General features: G+C 41.4%; 1 long non-coding RNA gene across 1 annotated transcript; it reads right to left on the minus strand.

Moving 5' to 3' along the window:
* Positions 1–218: 218 nt before the first annotated feature.
* Positions 219–13014, minus strand: LOC119912806. The gene is made up of 3 exons (XR_005446258.1): positions 12714–13014; positions 1145–1180; positions 219–1003 (listed from the first exon to the last, which is right to left on the minus strand). It is a non-coding gene; the product is annotated as an uncharacterized LOC119912806 (long non-coding RNA).
* Positions 13015–13271: the final 257 nt, after the last annotated feature.

A 13271-nucleotide genomic window follows, 5' to 3' on the forward strand; every position in this document is an offset into this window, starting at 1 on the left:
TTTCCATGACATTCAAATGTTTAGATGCAGCTGTAGAAACAACAGAGCATCTATTTAACAAATATAAACAATAAACAGGATTAAAGCACCCATCCTGGGAAACTATATATTTATGTTTGAAAATAATTTATTCTTTACGCTCAACTTTCTCTACTTGTATATTGATTTTGTTATTATATTGTGTCAGCATTTTAATCCTTTTTGTTTTTTCAGCAGTATCTATGTTGTTGTTACTTCCTATGAGCAGCCTAACTGATGGTTAAATGTACCAAATGAAACATCCTTTCTTAGGAGGTGTGATTCTGTGTTGGACAGGAAACCTTTTGAAGTGAGCAGCATTGAGTTTGTCACTGTACTCATCTTCCGCGTGTTATAAATAAAGTTGGTTAAAAAGAAGCTGGTGTAAGTGCAGCCTGGTTCTCTGAGCACCGCGGTTGTCTTTTATGAATTCTCCTTCACATCTTTCCTTGACCTCATGACGTTTTCCATCAAAGTCAAGGAAAAGTGTTTAGGAAAGGACAGAGGATGGATTTTTTTTACCATTACAATGTTTGTATTTAATGTTTCATGGTTTTATGTTATGTTGTGAGGACAAACATGACCACAGTTTCCAGGTTCAGTTCGTCCACAGACACATTTTAAATCTCCAAACATGCTGAACGAAGAACAGCCTGAAGATTATTGAAATAATTATTGACTTTCTCCCGTTCTGTGTGTCTGTAATTATAATTGTCAGAACCAATTAGAGTTTCAGACCTTGGGAGTGAGGACATTTTGTCTGGTCCTCACTTTGGGACAGACCTTTAAAAGAGTGTTTTAGGGTGAAGATTAAATAAGGTTTAATTTCAATGAAGGTTTGGGTCATTTAGTTGTGATGGTTAAGAGTTAGGGACAAAGCTATACTGTGAGAGACAGAGAGAGCTCTCTGCTGGCTGTTGACTCCAGAGCGCCATCATGAGGTCAGTCCTTTATGTTTCCTCATCTCTGTTGGGTCTGTGGTCATCTTTCCATCAGGGAGGCGGAGACACACCATTTGTTCTTTTTCAAAACAGCGGACTTCTGGGTGTGGTTGGGGCATGTGAGGGACGACCCATGAGATGACTTCTTTTTCACAATTTATTGGCTCCTGTAGAACACAATGCACATATTAATGGCCTTCTGGCTTCCTCTTACTGCACATCTGCTTCCCAAACACACAAAAATACAGCGTTTACTCAAGGAAAGAGACGCTGACATCTCCGACGAGCTACATTGGTCACATGACACGGCCCGCATGCTGAGGTAAAAATGGCGGCTAGAAAGTTAAAATCAAAGCATTGCTAAAACTTATTTTAACGGTCGAACTAACACAAAACTGCTACGTAAATCACTGTATTGACATCAGACAACATGTGTTGAAAGTTATAACGTAAATGGTTCACTTTCCAAAGTAAACAATACGTTAGCCCAGCAGCACTTTTCCACACAACTTAGCCTTCGCAGTGCAAAACGAGACTGAGGGAAACGGAGCACTACGGAAGATTAGGAGGTACAGAAGGGATAGTGTGCAGCTAGGATCATTTCCACAGGGAACATTAGCAAAAATAAAGATAAATGAAAAATAACTCAATGAGATAAAATTCACAATTATTCAATAAAAACATTAAATGATAAATAAATTCCACAGATGCAAATTTGAAAATAAGAATCATTAAAGTGCATTTTTAACTCCGTTACACAGACAGTAACTGATGGTGCGTTCAGGGTACGGCTGCAGCTAATGATTATTTTAGTATTCGAAACATCTATAGATTATTTCAACGATTCATCGATGCGTCGTTTAAGAAGTACTTTTGCTTTGAGGTGGCGCCCCCCTGTAACAGGATCAGCTGTGCATGTTTATGTGATATATATTTATTAGTCCTTTCGGAAATTCAGTGTGTCATACAACAAACATCAGACCAACAACCAGACAGCTGCTTTACAAACACAAACATCACCCGAGTACAAGTTATACTAAAGGCTCGTGCAGACTACACGACTTTCAGCTGTTCACACAACTTGACGGCAGTCTTGAAGTCGTTGTGGCGTTCACACTACTTTACTGATCGGTGACAGGGACAAACACTACAAGAGCTGACAGCGGCTGTGTCACCTGACGCAGGTCTCCAAACCACGTTTTATCAAGAAAACACATGTGAAATGTGAAACGGGAAATGAGCGATCCTGCACATGAAACAGCTGTTTGTTATTATAAAGACAAAGAATCTGGGTGAAAGGATGGATTAGCACAGGCAGGTAGCAGAGAGAGCTGGAGGGGAGTTAAAAGGTGCAGCTCCCCGACACCCAGTTAACTCCTGACTGTGAGGAATAATAGCTCCCCACAGTGGCCAGGAGGCTGTACTGCCCCATTACTAGGCACTACTGATGTCCACACTATACCTGTTGTGACTAGTATCAGAATCAACAAAATGACTCCCTGTAACACAGCTGACTTGTCAAACTTGATAACTGTTCCTTGCATTTCAAAACTGGCATTGGGGTCTGCCGCTAATATTTGTTCAAAGGGTCAAAAAGGGTCAGCGCAAAATCTGGATAGTTTGCCTTTGAAAATAGCCTTGGTGAATGTACAATCAATCTCAAACAAAACTTTCATCCTAAATGATTTCTTTTTATCACGTGATTTTCTATGTGTAACTGAGACTTGGCTTAATATTGGTGATCTAAGTCCTCTTTCTGAACTCTTCCCCGGTGACTGTAATTATTTTAGTTCTCCCATAACAACAGGTAAGGGTGGAGGCTTAGCGACTAGCTTGAGGTGCAAGTACTTAAAGTTGAATTGGCCTGCCCATTACTTTGTGCACTTGTGTATAGACCACCAAAGTACAATAAGCGTAACAAATTTTCTAGCTTTTTATCATTGTTTGTGCCCAACTTTGACAACATTTTAATCCTTGCTGATTTTAATATTCATGTCTGTTGCCCTTCAAAGCCATTGGTTAGCCAGTTTCTGCAACTCGTGGACTCATTTAATCTCTCTCAGTGGGTTACTGGTCCTACACATGAACATGGACATACACTTGATCTGGTTTTATCTTTAGGTTTTCCTGTTTTAAATGTTGAGCCAAAACCTAAAATGCCAGATCGCTATGTTCGGGCATTCAGTTACTCCACAGCTAGGCTATTCTCTGATGCCTTTATAACTTCGCCTTTTGCTAAACTTACAGAGACAGTGTCCACCTCCATGGGCACAGAGTCACTCTGTTTAATACCACAGTCACAGACATCGTTGACACCATTGCCCCACTCAAGCTTAAGAGATCTTAAGTCAAAGCTCAGCCTTGGCTTAATAGTGAGACCCGTGCCCTTAGACAGAAATGCAGGAAGGCAGAGAGGAACTGGAAGAAGAATAAACTGCAAGTGTCCTACGAAATATTGAGAAACTGCCTAACGTCCTACCAACGCCTGGTCAAAGTCTCTAAAACAAAGTACATCTCTGATATTATTGCTAGAAACACACACAGCCCTAAGACCTTGTTCAGTGTAATAAACACTGCATTAAACCATGCTACTGCACTCCCTGATGCTACCGCTGAAATTACAGAGAAGTTCTTGAGGTTTTTTATTGATAAGGTTGACTTCATTAGATCTGGTATCTCACCCTCCGGTCTGGACCCATCTGAGCTAGTCCCATGCCCCGTCTCTTTAAATTATTTTGAGCCCGTGGTCTTGTCTGAACTGATCGATATAGCCTCATTTATGAAGCCTACTTTGCTCCTACGGACACTGTCCCCTCGCGTCTTTTAAAAGAGGTGTTGTTAGATGTTGTTGCTCCCAGCCTTTTGTCTATAATAAATAGCTCTCTTTTAAATGGAATTTTTCCATCCACTTTTAAACACGCTGTGGTTCAGCTTCTTATTAAAAAACCCAATCTTGATCCTATGGATTTTAACTTTAGGCCCATTTCTAATTGATCTTTTATCTCTAAAATATTGGAGAAGGTCATTCTTTCTCGACTCTCTTCGTTTTTAGCTGAAAACAATGTGCTGGATAACTTTCAGTCAGGTTTCAGGATACATCACAGTACAGAAACAGCACTGCTGAAGGTGCTAAATGATTTATTGCTGTTTGGTGACTCTGGAAATTCTGCGATTCTACTCTTGTTTGACCTCAGCACAGCTTTTGACACCGTTGATCATGACATCCTCCTGGATCGCCTCCAGCAAGGGGTTGGTATCCAGGGTGTCGCGCTACAGTGGTTTCACTCTTATTTGAAAGATAGAAACTTTTCTGTTAGCTTTGGTAACATTTCCTCTTCTTCAGCAGCAATTAAGTGCGGAGTACCTCAAGGTTCAATCCTGGGGCCAGTCTTATTTTCTTTGTATATGCTCCCCTTGGGCTCCATTCTCCGCAAACATAATATATTTTACCATTGCTATGCTGATGATCCACAGCTGTACTTACCTCTGAAGCCAGGCGATTCAAAGTCCTTACAGTCTATTTACAGCTGTCTAAATGATATTAAGCGTTGGATGGCAACCGACTTTCTCCAATTAAATGAAAACAAGACTGAAGTGATTTTATTTGGTTCTCCTAACTCAACCGAGGAATTCTCAAAAAATTTGGGCCCCATGTCCATTAATGTACAACCCTTCGCTAGGAACTTGGAGGTTATCTTTGTCTCAGCATTAAAATTCGACAAAAATATAAACTCTGTTGTTAAAGGTAGCTTTTTTCATTTAAGGATCATAGCAAAACTTAAATCCATTCTCTCTGTTAAGGACCTTGAAACTGTCTTGCATGCTCTTATTTCCTCTCAAATTGATTACTGTAATTCCTTGTACTCTGGCATTTGTCACTCATCTTTATCACACTTGCAGCTTGTTCAAAATGCAGCTACTAGATTGCTAACTGGTACAAGGAAAAGGGACCATATAACCCCAGTATTGGCTGCTCTTCACTGGTTACCATTCAAATTTAGAATCGATTTTAAGGTGCTGCTAATTGTTTTTAAGGCATTACATGGACTGGCTCCATCTTATATTTCAGAACTCCTAATGTTTCATCACTCCTCCAGATCCCTCAGATCATCAAATCATTCCCTCTTGACCATCCCACAGTCTCGTATGAAAACAAAGGGTGACCGTGCCTTTTCAGTGGTGGCCCCGAGACTGTGGAATAATCTACCCCTGATTATTAGATCATCCCACCAGCCACACTTTTAAGTCTCGACTTAAAACACATTTTTATTCTTTGGCTTTTGAGTCTGTTTAGGGGCACCTGCGCTTGTGTTTTTATTTATCTATTTTGTATCTAACTGCGTTGTTTTGCTGTATGCCATTAATTGTGTGTTTTATTTTCTCTGGTTTTATCCATTTATATATGTTTTATGTATGTATGGGGGTTTTTTTGTTGTTTTTTATTACGTCTTTTTCTGTATAACTTGTCAGCACTTTGATCAACTCTGGTTGTTTTTAAATGTGCGTTATAAATAAACTTGACATGACTTGACTTGAATACCTTGTCTGTGGTCCGCTGGCAGAACACCGGCTGCTTTCTGATTAGATACAGTCGTGCTGTTGCCGAGGCGACATAAGTTTAATTTTACGGTGGACGGACGGTAACATTACATGTTTTCTTTAGCTTGAAATAATCACATACTTTGGACACTTTCTTCTTCATCCCTCCCTATTTTCTCTCTCTTCCTCCACTTTGCAAACAGCGGCATCATAATGACGCCGTGTTCACAGCATAAGCGTGATGTGCGACAGTAATAAATGTCCGTGTGAAACACTGTGCTGTATAGTTATATGGATTAAACGAAGAATCGATGCATTTTATTAATCGATTTAATCGATGAATCGTTTCAGCCCTAGTTCAGGGTCTGCTGACTCAACTGTGAACTCAGTTTCAAAACAGTAAACTGGGAACATTTTGGATTTGGGGTACCACATAAAGTCAGCTGGAGGAACATGTGACAGTTTGGGGTAGCCTCCTTTTGGTTTAATATACTTTATTTTCTTTGACTTTAATTATTCAATTATTCAAAATTAATTTCCTTCAGCATGTCCTTTACCACAAAAACACTTCCTCTCTCAGTGGCAGAAACAGGTAACAGTAACTGTGAAAGTCATTTGGTTTAATGTTTATTATTTGTTTATTGTTTATTAATGTTTATTATTCTTTCCTGCCACCAGGGGTAGCCATGGCGCTGTCACTTTGGCTGCACCAGAGTTGATTTAATCAACTCTGACAGGAGAATTATTGTATTTTGTTTGGTATTTACACTTTTCCTGCATCAGTTGTGAAAATCTTTATTTTCTGCAGCCAGTTCAGAACACAGCAGCTGGATTTCAACTTCATTTAACAGGAACATTACATTTACTCATTTTGCAGAAGCTTTTATCCAAAGCAACAACAACATACAAGCATCAACAGAGCATCAAATACAGCACGAGAACTACAACTGACAATACATGGAACAGCTAATAGCAAATATTGCATCAATGGGCTAAATAAGGGAAAGAAGTAAGAGTTAACAAAAAGTGCAGTCCTTACAGGATAATTGTGAGGGACAGAAGAAGAAGAGCAAAGGAAGTGCATGTTAAAGGTTAGAGGTTTTATAAGAGAGTTTTCAGGGGCTTCTTGAAGTTAGAGAGGGACGCCCCTGCTCTGATGGCGTGTGGTAGCTCGTTCCACCATCGTGGTGTCACAGATGAGAACAGACAGGACTGGGATTGCTTTGTGTAGGAAGGGATGGCAGAGCCAGGCGGCGTTCGTTGGAGGAGCGCAGCAGCCGACGTAAACGTAAACTTGTATTATGGAGTTTAGGTAGATGGGTGCAGACCCAGTAGTAGCTCTGTATGCAGCATTAGGGGCTTGACTCTGATTCTGGAGGCCACGGGGAGCCAGTGGAGGTCACTCAGTAATGCAGTGACATGCGTCCTTTTGGGCTGATCAAAAACAAAACGCGCTGCTGCGTTCTGAACCATTTGTAGGAGTTTCACCGCACAAGCTGTTATAGCTACTAGGAGGGCATTGCAATAGTCAAGGCGAGAGTTAACCATGGCCTGTACCAGAAGCTGGGTGGCGTACTGAGTGAGGTAGGGGCGGATTTTCCTGATGTTGTATAGAGCAAAGCGGCACGACCGAGAGACAGCAGCAACACGGTCTGAAAAGGACAGGTGGTCATCAATCATGACTCCCAAGTTTCTCACCACCCTGGTTGGAGTGATGGTTGAGGAGTCAGTTTGTAGCTTGATGCTGTGGTGGATAGAGTACTTGGCTGGAATGACCAAGGATCATGTGATTGACTGTGTCAAAGGCAAATACGATAAGAACAGGATTGGGCTGCAGCTTTAGCTGACCTTAGGGCTTCTGTTACAGACAGAAGAGCCGTTTCAGTAGAGTGGCCCCTCTGAAAACCAGACTGATATGTTTCTATCTAGGAGGTCATTCTGTGAGAGGAATTCTGAGACCTGTTTGAAGACGGTTCAATAGCTTTGCATAAAAATGGCAGAAGTGAAACTGGCCGATAGTTCAACTTCAGTAGGGTCGAGTGAGGGCTTTTTGAGCAAGGGTTTAACCTGAGCCCTTTTGAAAGTGGTCGGGAATGTTCCCGAAGCCAGAAAAGTATTTATCGCACCACGTAAGGAGATTTGGCTTGGAGGAGATTTGTAGGAATCGGGTCCAGTGGGCATGTAGTGGGACGGCTACGAGTCGGGAGTTCTGATACTTTGCTCTCCGTGAGAGGAGTAAACGAGGAGAGTGAAGTGCCATTGACCTGGGAGGACAAAGGAACAGATGTAACAGGACTGCTACATGTTAGTCTTGGTGTTTCCTGAGGGGGAAAATGGCGCAGAAGGGGGGTTATTCTAACTTTGGACAGGTTTGTGCGGCGGTGTTCATGAGAGAGAAAGAGGGAGCGAGTGAGAGGAGGTGCTGCATGAATATATGCTCCTCAATACAAGCTCCTCCATCAAAAATGATTTTAAATACACCTAGTAAAAAAATGTGGTGGTCAGCGTTGATAATTATCCAAATTATAGGCTAATTATGGGAAACTCTGCTTTCACTACGACCCCCTTCACCCCAAACAAAGCATCTCTCCGACTGTGTAACTAGCCTAATATTTTATTCATAACAGCAGCAAGGAGTCTATTTTTTGTTATGGCAGAAAATTGTGTTTTCCACAACAGTTTTTACAGAGCATATAGCCGAGGCCTAACGTTTCTTAACACCACCGGCTGAAATAAAAAAAATAAAGCAAGTAAATCCCGACTTTTAAACAGCTGTTTTTCTGCACATGTAGCCTGTTTATAAGAGCAGTTACAAAACGTTACATTAACGCCACTCTCTCCCGACGAGTCCAAGCATCAGTGACAGTAGCTGGCGGAGTTTCTTTCTGTAAGTTTCACGTTGCTGTGCTGCTTCAGCAGATGCTGAAAAGAAGTTTACAACAGACGACAATGTTCTCTGCATCTTAGACTGTGACACAATAATGGCAGTAGCTCCTTGCAGCTGTGGAAAGAATGCCTCTCTTTTCCTTTTCTGGAGGACCCTTCCCATATTCTGCACTCTGAATACGATGTTTTACCTTCAGGGAAACGCCTTAGAGCTAGCAGATGTAAAAGTAACCGCTATAAGCTGTCCTTCATCCCAACTTGCATAGCGCTCCTAAATAAACAATCTGCTCGGAACAAGATGGCTTGAAGCACTTCCGGCACTTTATTTATTTATTTATTTTTAAGCATAGTTTAATATTGTTTGATCGCTTGCACTAATGTTTTTATCAACCGGATCTTATATGAGTTTGTCTTTTTAATATAGAATTGGGGCGGTTGTACTTTTAGCGTCTGTCATACTGTTTTCTGCTTTATGTGCTCAAATGCAATTGAATATAATAATTCTGAGGTTTCATATCACTCAGGTTCTACTTACCTTGTAATCAATGATTGACAGGGGCAGGGTCATAGATACTCAGTGGTGGATTGTATGATGTATGTGAGTGTAAAGTCCATCATATGTGTTACTGGTGTTTACTGCAGCCTCATGATGCCCAAGACAAATTTCCCTCAGGGGACAATAAAGTAGATCTTATCTCTCTCCCTCGTTCTCCTTTCTTCCTTTAGTTTTTGGCAGCTGACATGAAAAACAAAGTCTGGTGCTGCTGACCTGCCACACAGTCGTGGATTCACGTCAAGGATAGTGCGTTCAGTAACGAGTACGGCAGCGATACTTGCATTAGTAACTGTAATGATATTACTGTTTTAGAAAAGTAATTAGTTACACTAGCCTACTAGTTACTGGGAAAAGTAACATTATTACAGCCCAACACTGGCCACGGGTGGGACTGGTTCTGGCGAGCAGGTTTGGTGGATAGAGGACACAGGCTATCCAGGCATGAGCTCAGTGTAGAGCACAGAGATTGTGCGGCATCATTGACCTCGGTGAGGAAAATGTGTTGAGGGGAGGTAGAGCGGAGGCTACCGCTGAGGCAAAGTGAGTGGGAGACAGGTTGTGGCGGTGTGAGACATAAGGTGCTGGAACAATGGGCTGTTCCTGTAGGCGTACTGTGAACTGGATGAAATAGTGGTCAGACATGTGTAGAGGTGTGACTGTAAGGCATTCGGTGGCACAGTTTCAGACAAGAACGAGGTCCAGCACCTTGCCAGCTTTGTGCGAACCCGTGTTAGATCAAAGGACTGAATCAGAGACAGGAAGCCTGCTGAGTTTGATTTGTCTAAGTGAATGTTCATGTCAACGAGGACAAGTAACGAACAGTCATGTTCTGGGACTGAAGACAGCAGCGTGTCCAGCTCGTCCACAAAGTTACGCACTTGTCCTGGTGGACGGTCACAATCACAGACCTTTACCGGAACGGACAGCAAGTCAGCATGATATTCAAAGGAGGCAAACTGATTTGGGGGAAGCAGCTGTGTGAATTTTCCATTTGGAACGAGCATTTAACTCTAGTAACAGTCTCCTCTTTATTATATCTGATAACAATATAAACTGCAAATAAAGAAATGTTCACCACTTTAGTCTACATTGTGTTTGTGATTCCTTCATGTACTAACAGTGTCATAATGGAAAGTGAATATTCTTTACTATGAAAGTTCTGCCTCTACTAGTAGAACCACCTCCCTCCTCTTGTCCCCTTCTAGTAGTAAACCTTCCCTCTGGAGGACCTCTAACCTTCCAGTGTCATGTTACGTCAGGCAGGGAGCAGATAAAGCAAGGATTCAGACAGAGTGAGAATTATACAGTGACAACGGGGGGTTAACTTTTTTTCCAGGTCGTAAAGGAAACAGCAGGTGTTTGCCTCAGTGAACTGAGCTCTTATCCTGCATTCAGACCAAACATATTTAAAAAAGCAAATTTAATCTTTTCAACGCTTTAACGCGAATAAACACAACTCACCATTACTACAGCTGTATGAAACCAAAGTAAACATTTTGTTGGGATTTAATTGCAATAAACTAAACTAAATAAATCAAACTGTTTGATTTGTTAAACATATGAATTCATGCTTTGTCAGGTCTGTCAGCAAGTCAGCAGGACAACAACTTCTAAAAGGTTTGTTTTCTGAATGGAGTTTGGATCGATCAGGGCTATGCTACGCTAACTTGTTCACAGTAAAGTACAACGATAGCTGGAATAAAGTTACAGACACATATTTTCTGAACTCACCAGGTAGTTCAACTTCCTCGCTTTCTTTTCTCCAAGCAATGTTCAGTTTTGTCCGTCTTTTATATTTACAGGTGAAACTTGAAAAATTTGCATATCGTGCAAAGTTCATTTATTTCAGTAATACAACTTAAAAGGTGAAACTAATATATTATATAGACTCATTTCATGCAAAGTGAGATATTTCAAGCCTTTATTTGATATAATTTTTATGATTATTATTAAAAAAAGAACTGGTCTGTTTCTCAGTGGTCCAAAGTGCATCTCATTTGGAACCAAGGTCCCAGAGTCTGGAGGAAGGATGGAGAGGGACACAATCCAAACAATGCAGAAGAGCTGAAGGCCGCTATTGAAGCATCCTGGTCTTCCATAACACCTCAGCAGTGCCACAGGCTGATAGCATCCATGCCACGCCGCACTGAGGCATTAATTCATGCAAAAGAGGTCCAAACCAAGTACTGAGTACATATGCATGATTATACTTTTCAGAGGGCTGACATTTCTGTATTTAAAATTCTTTTTTTTATTGATTTCATGTAATATTCAAATTTTCTGAGATTTTGAATTTGGGGTTTTCATAAGCTGTACGCAATAATCATCGAAATGATATCAAATAAAGGCTTGAAATATCTCACTTTGCATGTAATGAGTCTATATAATATTAGTTTCACCTTTTAAGTTGAATTACTGAAATAAATTAACTTTTGCACGATATGCTAATTTTTCAGTTTCACCTTATATATGAAGCATTAGTCCAACAGAGCTCTGGGTGCCGACCGACGCTAACAACAACAGTGGACCGGATGTGCATGGAAGCTAGCTGCTGAGAAGCTCGAGTGAAGATAAATCAACGTTGTCATCCGCAAAACTAAAGTGAAAAGCTAATTTAAGAAAAGCAGTTTACTCCGAGCTCCTCCCACGGGTAAACGGCGTAGTTGTCAGAGTGTAATCCAAACGGGTTTATTTGTCCAAAAGCTGCAGCGCTGCTCTCTGCTCTGTCCTCAACTTCTCCAAGTGCAGCAGCTCTCCGCCGGCCAGCGGCATTTCAATCCCCCGCTCTGCCCGGCCCTCTCCACACAACGCTCTGAAGCCATCGGTGATGTCAGGATGATCCCAACGCTGAACGCTGCGACTTTCTTGCTCGAGTTGAACATTTTCAGCTCATGCCTTCGCAGCGCTATGTGTCTTTGCATTGACTTTGTATGTAAACGCAGCGCCCACAACGCTCACTTTGCTTTTGGTCTGTAAGCACCTTTACAAAGTTACAATCTCCTTGTTTCTTTAACGTAATGTCTGCAGTCTGTAGATGAGGATGAATCAAGTTCACCAGTTCATGGGTGCCACAAACAGGAGTCACCAAGTATTGTAGAAAGTCAGACCCACACAATGCTGAACCAGAACCAAAGACACTATCATAAAATACAGTCTGCATTATTCTCTAATTCAGAATTCTTATCATTTCAAGTTTTAACTTTCAACTTACTCTTTTCTTAGCAAACATCTCATTTCCTCTAGCTCATGTTAACTGTGAATGAAATGTAATCTGCGTTCAATAAAGTAGTAGTCATACATGTGAAACAACAAACCTGGATTTGAACATTTTTCAGTTACCTAGCCAGGTAAAACTCCCAAATTCCAGAGTGAAAACAAATGGCGTGCTTATTGTAAAACACAGGCGAGCCAACACTAGACAAAAAGGAATACACACACTTAAATACCCAAGAGAGGTGGAGGAAACGAGACACAGGTGGAAACAAAAATCAACTCAAGGACAGGAAGTGAACTGACAAAGACCCACGAGGAAGGATTTAACAAAAGAAAACAGGAAATCACCAAACTCACAACCAAAACCAGGACATCCAGGGGTTAAAGTAGTTTTCATCAGAATTTGATAAACGCCTGTTTGTCTCATGTCCACATTCTCACCAAAACACTTCCTATTCAGCTCAGTCAGGAGAGACTTAAATGAAAAAGAGGCTTAAAGAGGAATTAAAAGGAAAAGGAACAGGAGAGTTTAAGAAATGTGAGAGGGATGTATGGCCTACCTGGTGGAGGGGCTGTGACCACAGAGGCCAGAACCAGAATGGATGTGAAGGGCTCAGTGGGATCACTGAAGACTGCTTGATCCACCAGCTGCTGGAGCGAGAGAGGGAGGGAGGCCTGGAGCTGGAGTGATGCTGCAGTCTTTTATCTGGTCGGGGTCCTCCAGGAGAGAAAAGACAGTTTGAAAGTTTGACAGCAACAATATGATTGGCTCACAGAGGTTGTGGCAAATTCTGATTGGTTTAACTGAAAGAATGAACGCCCTCAATCTAATGACGGAGTTGGAAGCAGAAAAAAGGAAGAGAGGGGGCGGGGAGAAATAGAGTCAGCATGAACGATGTCTTCCTGATTCAACTTCTGCTGAGTTTCCTTAATCTTAAAAAAAGAGCTGCAAAGATAAAATGAGGAACCAGCAGATCTCAGAGCAGTAAAATATCATCTTATCTGTGTTCTTCAGCAGCTGCTACAGTATCACCATATTGCACCATGGACATCAGGAGTCAGATTCTGGTGGGAGAGGAGTTTGACTCTTCACCTGTCTGTTCATGTGTGCTGTCAAA

The sequence above is a fragment of the Micropterus salmoides genome, unplaced genomic scaffold (assembly GCF_014851395.1).
Source record: "Micropterus salmoides isolate LMB-PRFRI ecotype aquatic unplaced genomic scaffold, ASM1485139v1 Ms_hic_scaffold_2, whole genome shotgun sequence".
NCBI lineage: Eukaryota > Metazoa > Chordata > Actinopteri > Centrarchiformes > Centrarchidae > Micropterus > Micropterus salmoides.